This window comes from Camelus bactrianus, chromosome 16 (assembly GCF_048773025.1).
Source record: "Camelus bactrianus isolate YW-2024 breed Bactrian camel chromosome 16, ASM4877302v1, whole genome shotgun sequence".
Taxonomy (NCBI): Eukaryota; Metazoa; Chordata; class Mammalia; order Artiodactyla; family Camelidae; genus Camelus; species Camelus bactrianus.
In genome coordinates, this window is record NC_133554.1 from 8699099 (window position 1) to 8711377 (window position 12279).

Genomic DNA, 12279 nt, shown 5'->3' on the forward strand with positions numbered 1-12279 from the left:
AAACAAACAGATTCCTGATTTGTCGTGTTTGCGAATTTCCACGAGGTAACTATTCCCACCGTGGCCTACTTCAAACTACCAGCAGGACGTCACTGGACTTGGCGTTGGGAGGGGACACACACAATTTGCAGCTCACTTCAGAACTGATAAATCCCATTAGTGAGCACCTGCTGGGGACCAGGGCCCGAAACTGGTGTTCTCCATTCCTTATCTCACCTCGTCTTCCCTTACCTGGAATAGTATCATCTCCATTTTACAGGTGAGAACATTGAGGGTCTGGGAGGTTACATCATGAATCAGCTCTGCACAGCCTGGGAGGGACCTTGAACCCAGGTCTGTCCATTTGCAAAGTCTAGGTTCTTTCTTATTAGGGTCGATCCAAAGTTTAGCTGCTCAAAAACCTCTCTACGAGCACATTTTAAATGATCTTTTGAGAAACAAACAATTGCTTCTGTGGGTAGAGCTCATCTTCTGCGACCAAAATGGGAACTCCTTGGTTTGTGTTTCATGGATTCATACAATAAAGGAACTGGCTAAGCCTCTGGGACGGTTGTGTTTAGCTGTGACGCAGCAAACTCAAAACACCTGCAGCAAATCCAAGCAGGAGTGTCAGGAAATCAGAATGAAGGGCTCAGTCTGCCAACAACTTCCCATGTGAACCTCTCCCCTCCCTGAGCCTCAGTTTCCTCATCTGTAAAATGAAAGAGGTTGATAAACATTAAGGAGGTCCAGGGGTTGGGCTCTATGTGTCTCTTCTGTTATTGTCTCCTCCTCCCAGCTGGGACAGGACACCTCCTCAACTTCTGTCCCCCACTCTGGCACCCAGCTCGGTCCATCCAGGGCACAATAGAAAATGCCTGATAGATGTGTGTAGACTGAAAAAAGAAGCCACGCCGTCTGCAGGGAGAAGAAGCAAGTTACATACTCCAAAGGAGGCAACTTCATTCTAGCAAACTTGAGAGCCTACTTTGCCAGGCCCTGTGCTGGGCGGCGTGAGGCCCAGGCCCAGAGAGAGGCATCAGACCGTGCCCTCAGGGAAACCTCTCCAAGTGGCGGAGGAAGGTGGAAACATGATATAATGCTGGTGAGGTGCAGTGCTTTTTGCTTTGTGCCAGGCCCTATGCTCACAAGTCTCTGCTTGGAGCTGAGCAAGTTGTCCCTGGCAGAACTCATGTTCTCTGGGACAGAAGGGCACATGAGTAATTAGTATTGAAAGCAATGAATGCTGGTGCCATGGGAACACAAAATGGGAGGGCTGAGAGGGCATTTGAGCTGGGCCTTGAAGATTGTGTAGGAGCTCACCAAGTGGAGAGAATGTGGATGGATCATCTCCAGAGTGTTTGGAGAGTAGCAGATGGTTGTGTGGCTGGTGGGGACTGAATGTGTTGGCAGATGGAGGCTGAGAGCAAAGTTCAGGGCTCCCACCAGGTCATTTTGACCTGCTCGCTTCCTTGTGGCCCACACTCTTCCTTTGGCTCCACCACTGTCTTCCAACCACAGGAGGAGGACAGAAAGTTGGGGTGGTCTGTTTGGCCTTCTTTGTGCACATCTGAACTGCTGCCTGCAGGTCTGGGCAGCTAAAGAGTTCCCTGCAGGGGTCAAAGAAATGGAGGGCACCCTCTGGTGGTCATCTGTGGAGAGTTCTTCTCCTCTTTAGGATTCTGGTCCAGCCTGACCTCTCAAGTGGACGGCTGGACACTTAAGATGTTGACCTTTCAAAGTCACAGAACCAGAGACCATCTGGCTAGAGGGACCTTGGAAGGGAATCTAGTCCATTCCTCACCCCATGATTCAGTGTCCTTGTCAACATCTGGGCAGGTGGCACACAGCCTCTGCTGTGTTGTTTCTTCTCACTAAGGCACCCAAGCCACATATAAAATGAGGGTCTTACCCTTTGTGCCACTTCACAGGTGTCAATTAATCCCTTCCATGAGCAAAAACTGAAGACAGGGATGTAGGGGGGCCATATGGGTAGGAATAACATATCCAGGGGCTGTGATTTCTGCCTTCTGATCACAAAATTGCTGACAAAGGAAAGAAGGTTCCACTAGTATTTGATGTGTGGCATCAAAACACAGAATCGAAATCAATGGGTGGAAGTTCTCAGTGTGGAAGAAAGCCCTCATGGTGGTAGGTGTCCCCTTGGAGGGAGTGGCCACTGAAGGGTGGAGGCTGGAAGCTCAATCTAGTTTGATACCTTGAACAATAGGGCACAGTTGGGCAATGTGGTACAAGGGGGAAGGCACTCCATCTGGCAAACTCAGATCTGAGTGAGGTCCTCCCCCCAAATGTGAATAGAGTGGCTCTTTCCACTGAACCAGGACGCAGATGTCTTGAAACACAGTGGCATGACTTGGATAGAAAACTCTCTCTTATTCATGGTTCTAATATGCCTTCTTATTGAGCCCCTTACAGAAAATCCAACAACCTCATCACCCTATGGTTCAAATTATCAAACTACCTTAAGCCAAAAGAAAGAAACGAAGGAAGGAAAACACCACAGTTCCTATTTTGGACTATAGTATAGCGTTTTTCATGAAGCCTTTTAAAGTATGTATTTTATTTTTGCTTCTTTTTGTTTTGGGAGGAGGTAATTAGGTTTATTTGTTTACTTACTTATTTGAATGGAGGTACTGGGGATTGAACCCAGGACCTCATGCCTGCTAAGCACACAATCTATTACTGAGCTATATCCTCCCCCTCCATGAAGACTTACAATCATTATCCAGTCCATGAAATGACTGCACAATCTGCCCACGGCCTTGCTGCATGTGCCCTGCCACTCAGGTGGCTTTCTAGGGAGCTCACCCAGCCTGAAATGCAAACAAGGTTTGGCCACGCGCACAGGAGTCTCCCTTGCATTGCCTAACTGCCTCTGAAACCGTACCTTTGCCTGCACATCCTCCGTGGAGATGAGAGGTGGCTGTTCATTCGCACTGGGAAAGGAGGAGTAGGACCCTCTGGGGAAAAGCATCAATGGTGCCGCATGACCCCATCTGTCAGTATTCATTTATTTGACCAAATATTTATTGAGTGTCTCCTATGTGCTGAGCACCGAGTATAAGGTTGAACAGGACCAAGTCCGCATCTTCAGGTGACTCACAGTCCAATGGAGATAAAGACAAGTGGGTAGGTTATTACAGTCAGGACAACTGTGCCAGCGATCACAATGGAGAGTCCTGATGCTTGGGAGTTTAGGATGTGATAACGGCTGGATTTCAGATCAAATCCATCAGGAAAAGACGGATTATTTTTTTCATGATCCTGGCTGGTCACTTTGAAAGACTACTTAGCTCAATTCCAATCTCACTTCTTACAGGAAAACACATTCCAGGTAGAGCAAAGGTTTAACTTTAAAACAGGAAATTGGAGGAGTACCAGAAGAAAATATGGATTCCTTTCTTTTTTTAAACTTTTCTTTTTAAAATTATCCTGGGTATAGAAAGACTTTCTAAGTTTGCTACAAAGCCAAAACTGTAAAAGAAAGCATTGACACATTTGATTATATTTTTAAAAGTTTTCTGAAGGATAAGACAAACCAGATACATGGTTGAAAGAAAGAAGACTGAATGGGGAAAATATTTGGCGCATAAAGGGGAAGGTGTTGATGTTTCCAATTTGAAAACATCTCGCAAGCTAATAAGAAATAAAATGAGAGGGATTGTATAGCTCAGTGGCAGAGCGCATGCTTAGCATGCGTGAGGCCCTGGGTTCAATCCCCAGTACCTCCACTTAATAAATAAATAAACCTAATTACCTCCCTCTCCCCACAAAAACATTAATTAAAAAAATAGTGAAATGAATAAATTTAACTTTAAAAAAAGAAATAAAATAAACATCCCAATAGATGGGCAAAAGCTATAGAGGCAATTCATGGCAGAAATACAAGCAATTGGCAAACATATGAAAACTCATTAGACGCCCAATGTCCAGAACTGTAAGAGATTCCATTTGTGTTGTTTTAAGCAGATTTGTGGTAATTGGCTACAGCAACAACAGGAAATTGTTACCCCTCCAGCACCTCCAGAATCCTACCAAACCTTCTTGCTTATGCCTAAGCCAGTTCAAAGATGGTTTCAAGATCATTTGCTACCCGAACAATCCTTTTGGAACAATAGCGAGTATCCTATTGACAGGCAGACCCATCTCCCCTCACACTGCTGGCTCCTTCTTTTTATCTCCTCCATTCCATTCTGTGGAACATTCTAGATGGTGAGTCACCATCATTATTTGTTGTTTGGTTGAGAACTGAGGGAGTGGGGTGGGAGGAGGAAGGTTTATTTTTAAAAATCACACATACACACGAAAGCTGTGAAATCTTGTCCAATTTCTGCTTTCCCCACAGGAACCCACCCAGAAGAGTATTCAAATTAGCAACTTTTTCTTTTTAACTTTGGTGAAATATACATAACATAAAATTTACCATTTTAACCATTTTGGAGCATACAGTTCAATGACATTAAGTACATTCACACTGTCTGCAACTTTCACCGTTATCCGTCTCCAGAACTTTTTCATCATCCCAAACTGAAACTCTGTCCCTGTTAAATACAAACTCCTCGTTCCCCCTCCCACCCAGGCCCCTGGTAGCAACTTTTTAAAAATTGAAACATAGTCGGTTACAATGTATCACTTTCTGATGTACAGCATAACCTCCCAGTCATATGTATATGTATACATAGATTAACTTTCATATTCTTTTTCATTAAAGGTTATTACAAGATATTGAATATAATTCCCTGTGCTATACAGAAGAAATTTTTTAAAAATCTATTTATATATAGTGGTTAACATTTGCAGTTCTCAGACTCCCAAATTTATCCCTTCCCACCCCTTTCCCCTGGTAACCATAAGATTGTTTACTATGTCTGCAAGTCTGTTTCTATTTTGTAGATGAGTTCATTAGCATCCTCTTTTTTCTTTTCTTTTTTTTTTAAGATTCCATATGAGTGATATAATATTGATGCAAGGAAAAAGAAACCAAATGTAGGGTGAGAGGAGGGCCATGACCCTGGTCTTGGTTGAGTCCTTGGGATGCGCCCTGTCAAGTGTGGGCTTTTGGCTTCATTCAGGAAAGAATTCAAGAGCGATTTATTTAGATTAAAGGTAGATTTATTTAGAGAGATACATACTGTACAGAGTGTAGGCTGTTTCAAACGGCTAGAGAAAGGCCACGAGGCGTGAGAGTTGGAGGCTCAGGTTAAAGTAAAAGTAGCTACAAACTCCATAGACAGAGTGCAGCCTGTCTCCAAAGACAAGGGAGTGAGAGAGGCCAAGAGGCATGGTTTTGCCAGTTTTTATGGGCTTGGTAGCTTCACATGCCAGCAAGTGGGAGGACCATTCCAACTACCCTGGTAAAGGGGCTGAGATTCCCAGGAATTGGGCTACCGCCCACTCTTTGACCTTTTATAGTTAGCCGTGGAAATGTCACGGCTCCAGCAGGCATGTTATTTATCATGCTAATATATTACAATGAGCATATAATGAAGCTCAAGGTCTACTAGAAGTCAACTCTCCCACCATCTTGAGCCTCAAGGCCTAATGGAAGTTGAATTTCCCACCATTTTGGTGTTAATTGCTGTCTTTCCTTGAATGGCTGTGTCCTGCCCCCTTCCCTTCTGCCGCAATATGGTCTTTTTCTTTCTCTTTCTGGCTTACTTCACTCAGAATGACAATCTCCAGGTTCATCCATGTTGCTGCAAATGGCATTATTTTATTCTTTTTTATGCCTGAGTAGTATTCCATTGTAGTCCATTGTATAAATATACCATAACTTCTTTATCCAGTCATCTGTTGATGGACATTTAGGTTGCCGCCATGACTTGGCTATTGTATATAGTGTATATATATATATATATTGTATATATGAACATTGGGGTGCATGTCTTTTCGAATGAGAATTCCCTCTGGATATATACCCAGGAGTGGGATTGCTGGATCATATGCTAAGTCTATTTTTAGTTTTTTGAGGAATCTCCATACTGTTTTCCATAGTGGCTGCACCAAACTTCATTCCCACCAGCAGTGTAGGAGGGTTCCCTTTTTTCCACATCCTCTCCGTCATTTATCATTTGTGGATTTTTTTTTTAATGCTGGCCCTTCTGACTGGTGTAAGGTAATATCTCATTGTAGTTTTGATTTTCATTTTTTCTGGTAATTAATGATATTGAGCATTTTTTCATGTGCCTATTGGCCATCTGTATGTCTTCATTGGAGAAGTGCTTGTTTAGGTCTTCTGCCCATTTTTGGATTGGGTTGTTTGTTTTCTTGTTATTAAGTTATATGAGCTGTTTATATATTCTGGAAATTAAACCTTTGTCAGTTGCATCATTTGCAAATATTTTCTCCCATTCCATAGGTTGTTGTTTTGTTTTTCTTATGGTTTCCTTTGCTGTGCAAAAGCTTATATGTTTAATTTAGGTCCAATTTGTTTATTTCTGTTCTTATTTCTCTTTCCTGGGTAGACTTCCCTAGGAGAACATTGCTAAGATTTACGTCAGAGAATGTTTCCTCTGGTAGCAACTTTTTCTTGAAGAAGGCTAAAACATTTTTAAAGCCTTCAAAAGCCAACCATTTTAGCTCCTGGCAAGTGCATGGATGGCCAGGAGCTAGCCTTGAACTGCTTTAGGGCAAAACAATACGGAAACTTTCAAAGCAAGCCTCCTCCCACCGCTCCAGAAAAATCGCAACTTTGCCTTCATGACACAATCACCAGTCCCACATGCTGCTCCCTGTGGGGACCAGGACACAGAGGTGAGATCTCCACCAGAGGCCAGAGGGCAACTGAAGAGGAACCCAGTCACTTCTGTTGTTCCCCCTGATAAGAGACCTCTCCAGGTCTCAATGCCAGGGAGCTGAGCTTTTCTGGGTGCAGAGCCTACCCAGTTCAGTGTTCAAAGATTATTTTCAATCAAAGACAAAATCATGAATCTCCTGCCGATGGAAAAATAAGCACATGTTAAAGATTTTATTCTACTAAGTAATCCATGAGATAACCAGGCAGGTGTTCGAGCAGACTTAAAAGAAAACCCAAAGAACAGACAGATTTATAGACCAGGAGTATTGAAAGGAATGTGCAAAGCTGAGCCAAACCGGTTTTTCCACAAAGAGGGTGGGGCGGGAGGAAAATCATTTCAATCTCTTGAAACAGGGACAGGACAGAATTTCCATACCTATAGATAAGAATTATTTTCATCTTGCTGCCAGTTATCTCTACACTACAGTGAACTGGGATCAGAAAGCTCAGAGGGATAACCTCTAGAATTTAGACAATGCAGTTATCCACTGAACCAATCTTTACCCCCTCTACATGAGAAATGGCAGGGTTGAGGCAAAGGAATTAGAAAGAAGGGTAGGTCAGTGGAGCTTCTGAGAGAGGAAGGGCTTCAGGAATAAGACCGAGCAAAGGTCTGGAAGGTACTAGAGCTTCAGTTGTTACGTTGTTACTGCCTGAATCACTGCTGAATTTTACAATGAAACTGATGTGAAAGAGCTGAGGGTTGGCTTCAGGTGCAGCCAGGAAGGGGAAGCCACAAAGCAAGGCTCGAACCCAGAGCTGCCGTGGGCAGGAGAGCCACAGTGTGGAGATGCAGGCTGAGCTGCAGGCATGTGGCACCAGGGTCACTCAGGCAGTCTGACCCAGGCTGGACCACTCAGACCAGGGGCTGCCTTGGGTGTTCTCTAGGCGAAGGAGGCCCTGAGGGCTGGGCCTGAATGGAGGGATGTACATTCCAGAAGTGGAAAGGACAAGGTTGACCCTGAAGGAGGAATCTGGGGACTCTGTGAGGGAATTCCTTGCCTGCGGGCATGGGACATTCTGGAGTCCCTAGGAGCGCAACCAGGGGAGCTCTGCCTGTGATTGCTGCCCTGGCACCCCCAAAGCTGAGGTGGGGAAGGAACCATCTCAGTACCCCCTAAGCTGAAGAGATTCTCGAAAAATTAAAGCCTGGCTCATCCATTTAAACCCTGCCTCAACCTCCATCCAGCGTCTTCCTGGGATTCTCAACGGAAAGGATAAATTACTGAGCGTCTGGAGGCATTCTCATGTCTACCACCAGATGGCGCCCTTCACCACCACACTGGCTCAATGTCAGACTAGAGACTCGCCCAGCTGCCTTTGAGCCTGGCGGAACCTTGCTTACCCAGCCTGCTCCCCCAGCCCAGAAACCATGGGAATTTCAGGTCTTTGGGTTCAGGGGAGGAGCGAAGGAAAGCAGATATCTCCTGGAGAGCTGAGAACCCAGGTAAGGAAAGACGATCCTGATCAGAAATCTCTCTCCAATTCTCCTCACCAACCCCTGCTCTTATCTTTTTTATTGTTTCACTTCACTTTGTACAAAATTTGAAATTCGAACCGTTAAAAATTCATTGGCTCAGGGGGGAGGGTATAGCTCAGTGGTACAGCACATGCTTAGCATGCACAAGGTCCTGGGTTCAATCTCCAGCACTGCCATTAAATAAATAAATAAATAAATACCTACATACATGCAGCTAATTACTCCCCCCCCCCGAAAAATACCCCAAACAAGCAAAAATAAAACAAATATTCTTGAAATGGGAACGATATCTTAGAGTCAGAAATCATAATGGAAAAGGTGATCCATTTTAATGAAAAAAAAAAAAAACTACATTAAAACAAGATGAACACTTTTAATCCCCAAAATATATTTAATAAGCACTTATCACATGCCCTGTTCTTGATGCTCGGAGGACACACAGTAAATAAAACAGATACATCTCTACCCTTATACAGTTTATTTTCTAGTTAGCAGACAATCACAAAAGAAAACATAACACAAATGAATATGTAATATGGCAGGTGATAAGGGTTTTGGGGAGTAATGGAGCATCATAAGGGAGGTTGGAATAACGGAGAGTAAGAATTAGCTGCCTTTCAGGCGTAGGGAAGAGCTCAACTTTGAAACACAAAAGACAAATTGTGAGAAATATCTGTACTATGTGTCAAGACTTACTTGCCTTAATATATTAAAAAAACTATTACAAATCGATGTGAAAGATTCACAAAATAATAGGGGTAAAATGGGCCAAAAAAAAAAAAAAAGAATGTCTTCTTTTTAAAATTCAAATGGCCAAGCCTGGAAAGATACTTAGCCTCATCAGTAATCAGGGAAATACAGATTAAAGGGAGATACACTTTCTTCTTACCAGTGTCAGTCCAGATGAAGAAGGCTGCTGGCTGCTTCTGAATAGTCAGTCTCCAATCTAATGTCATTGCCTCAGAGAGGTTTTGATTTTATCTGAAATGACATCCCCTAATGAAAAATTACCAAGCATGTGATGAATCAGGAAACTGCAACTCATAATAGGGAGAAATATCAATCACTCGAAAGAGACACAGGAATGACAGAGGTGATGGCATTAGTGGAGAAGAGGGTGTTCAGGAGAGACGCTGAAGACACATATGACCCAAATCAAACTTCTAAAGAGGAAAAATACACTGAATGGAGTTCAAAGCAGATTAGACACTGCAGGAGACAAGATTAGTGAGCTCTAATTCTCACAGTAAGAGAAACTATCCACAAAGAAACGTGGAGGGAAAAAGGCTGAAAAGAAAGAAACACAGTGTGGGATAACTTCAAGAAGGCTAATATACATGCAACCGAGTCCTAAAAGGAGGAAGTGCAGAAAAAATATTCAAAGAAACAATAGATATGATTTTTTCAAATCTGATGAAAACTATAAGCCCACAGATCCAAGAAACTCAATGAGCCAAAAGCACAAGAAGCATGAAGAAAATGATACCAAATGACATCATAATCAAACTATTTAAAACTAGCAATAAAGAGAAAATCTAAAAGCAGCCAGAGAGAAAAAGGGCACATTATGGCTAGAGAAGCACAAATTTCAGCAATCTTCTTGCTGGAATCAAGGTGATCCAGAAGATAAGGGAACAACAATTTAAAAGTACTGAAAGGAAGAAATTTTCTAGAATTCTATAGGTCAACAAAACAGATACTCGAATTAGTGAGCTTAATAATGTTGCAGGATACAATACAAAACTAAATTGTATTTTTATATAATAGAGATGATCAGTCAGAGATTGAAAATTTTCAAAATAACATAAAAATATTAAATACTTAAGGAGACATCTGACAAAAATGTGTTAAGACCTGTGCATTGAAGACTACAGAAAAATTAGAGAAATCCTAAATAGAGGCCTATGTTATATTCATGGTTCAAAGACTCAGTGTTGGTAAGGTGTCGAATCTCCACAAGTTGACCTACAAAATCAACACTGCTCCTGTCAAAATCTCAGTGGGCTTTTTTGGTAGGACAAGCTGATTCTAAAATTTATATGGACCTAGAATGGCCAAAATAACATGGAAGAAGAAGAAAGTTGAAGGACTTCATACTACTTGATTCAAGACTTACTATAAAGCTCATGTAATAAAAAAAAAATGTGTCATCAGTGCAAATGTATCAAATATGCAAATAGATCAGTGGAACAGAATAGAGACTCAAGAAATAGACTTGCATGTATATGGTCAGTTGGTTTTTGACAAAGGTGCAAAGGCAATTCACTGGAGAAAGGATAGTTTTTCAATTCTTTAAATAGGTCAACAGCACAGAATAGTGTTCAGAAATAGATGTACACATTTATGGTCAATTGATTTTCAACAAAGGTGCAAAGACAATTCAGTGCAGAAAGAAAGAATAGTCTTTGCAAAAAATAGTGCTGAAACCATGGAATATCTGTATGCAAACAAAACAAAACAAACTAAAACCAAAACAACAAAGCAAAACCGAAACAGTCAAAATGAATCATAGAACTAAATGTAAAACTTAAAACTATACAGCTTCCAGAAGAAAACACAGGAGAAACTCTCCCTGACCTTGGGTTTAGCACAGATTTCTTTGATGCTACATCAAAAGCACTATCCATAAAAGAAAAAAAAAATCAGTAAATCAGACTTCATCAAAATTAGAACCGGACACTGTGAAGAGAATGAAAAGACAAGCCACAGACTGGAAGACGATATTTGAGAATCCTGTATCTGATAAAGATTTGGATACAGAGTATTTAAAGGAGTCTCAATTGAAAAGAAAACAAACGATTTTTTTATCTCTCTCAATGATAAGATAACAAACAATCCGATTAAAAATTGTAGAAAATATTTGAACAGACACTTCACCAAAGAAGATATACACATGGTAAATGAACACATGCAAACATCCTCAACACCACTAGTGGTTAGGGGAATGCAAATTAAAATCTCAATGAAACATCTACACACCTATTAGAATGGCAGCAATGAAAAAGAGTCACCATTCAAGTCTCGATGAGGACAGGGAATACCTGGAAATGGAACTTTTTTTTTAATTTAATTTTTTTGGGGGGTAATTAGGTTTATTTATTTTAATGGAGGTACTGGGGATTGAACCAGGATCTCGTGCATGCTAAGCAGACACTCTACCACTGAGCTATACCCTCCCTATGATCTCCCCTACCCCTTGGATCCCTTATTTACTCTAGAGGAATGAAAGCTTATGTCCACGCGAAGATTTGTACACAAACACTCAGAGCTGCTTTATTTTACAGTCAAAAACTGGGAGCAGACACGCATTACTATGTATAAAATAGATAAACAACAAGGACCTACTGTATACCACAGAGAACTACATTCAATTCCTTGTAAAAACATATAATGGAAAAGAATATGAAAAGAAAAAATATATATGTATGTAGATGTATAACTGAATCCCTTTGCTGTACACCTGAAACTAACATTGTAAATCAACTACACTCCAGTAAAAAATTTAAAAAAAAAAGAAAAAGAAAAGAAGAAAAGCCCCTAAAATACTGGGAGTAGTCTAAATATTCGTCCACAGGTAAATGGATCACACGTTGCAATACATTCATACAATGGTAAATATTAAACTCAGCAAAAAAGAGAAATGCACTGTTGATACCCGCTCTGGTGGGGATGAATCTCAGAATAACTGTGTGGAGTGAAAAAAGCCAGACAAAAGGGGGCATGTGCTGTTTGAGTCCATTTATGCATAAAGCCCCCCAAATTGCAAACTAATCTATAGTGACAGAAAGTGTATCAGTGGTTGCTGTGGGAGGGGGGAGGAGTGGGAAAAAAGGATGACAAAAGGACATGAGGAAATTCGGGGGGGTGATAAATATGTTCATTATTTTGACTGTGGTGTTGGATTCTGGGATATATATTTGTGTATATGTCATGACTTAACCAAATTGTGTAAAGCTGAGCAATTTCTTTCATGTCACTAATACCTTAGGAAGGCTGTTGAGAA

At 41.5% G+C, this 12279-nt stretch overlaps 1 protein-coding gene across 1 annotated transcript in view; it reads left to right on the forward strand.

Annotated features, from left to right (window-relative positions):
- Positions 1 to 12279, forward strand: part of RABEP1 (rabaptin, RAB GTPase binding effector protein 1) — a 165766-nt gene that overhangs the window by 57763 nt on the left and 95724 nt on the right. The window lies entirely within an intron of this gene.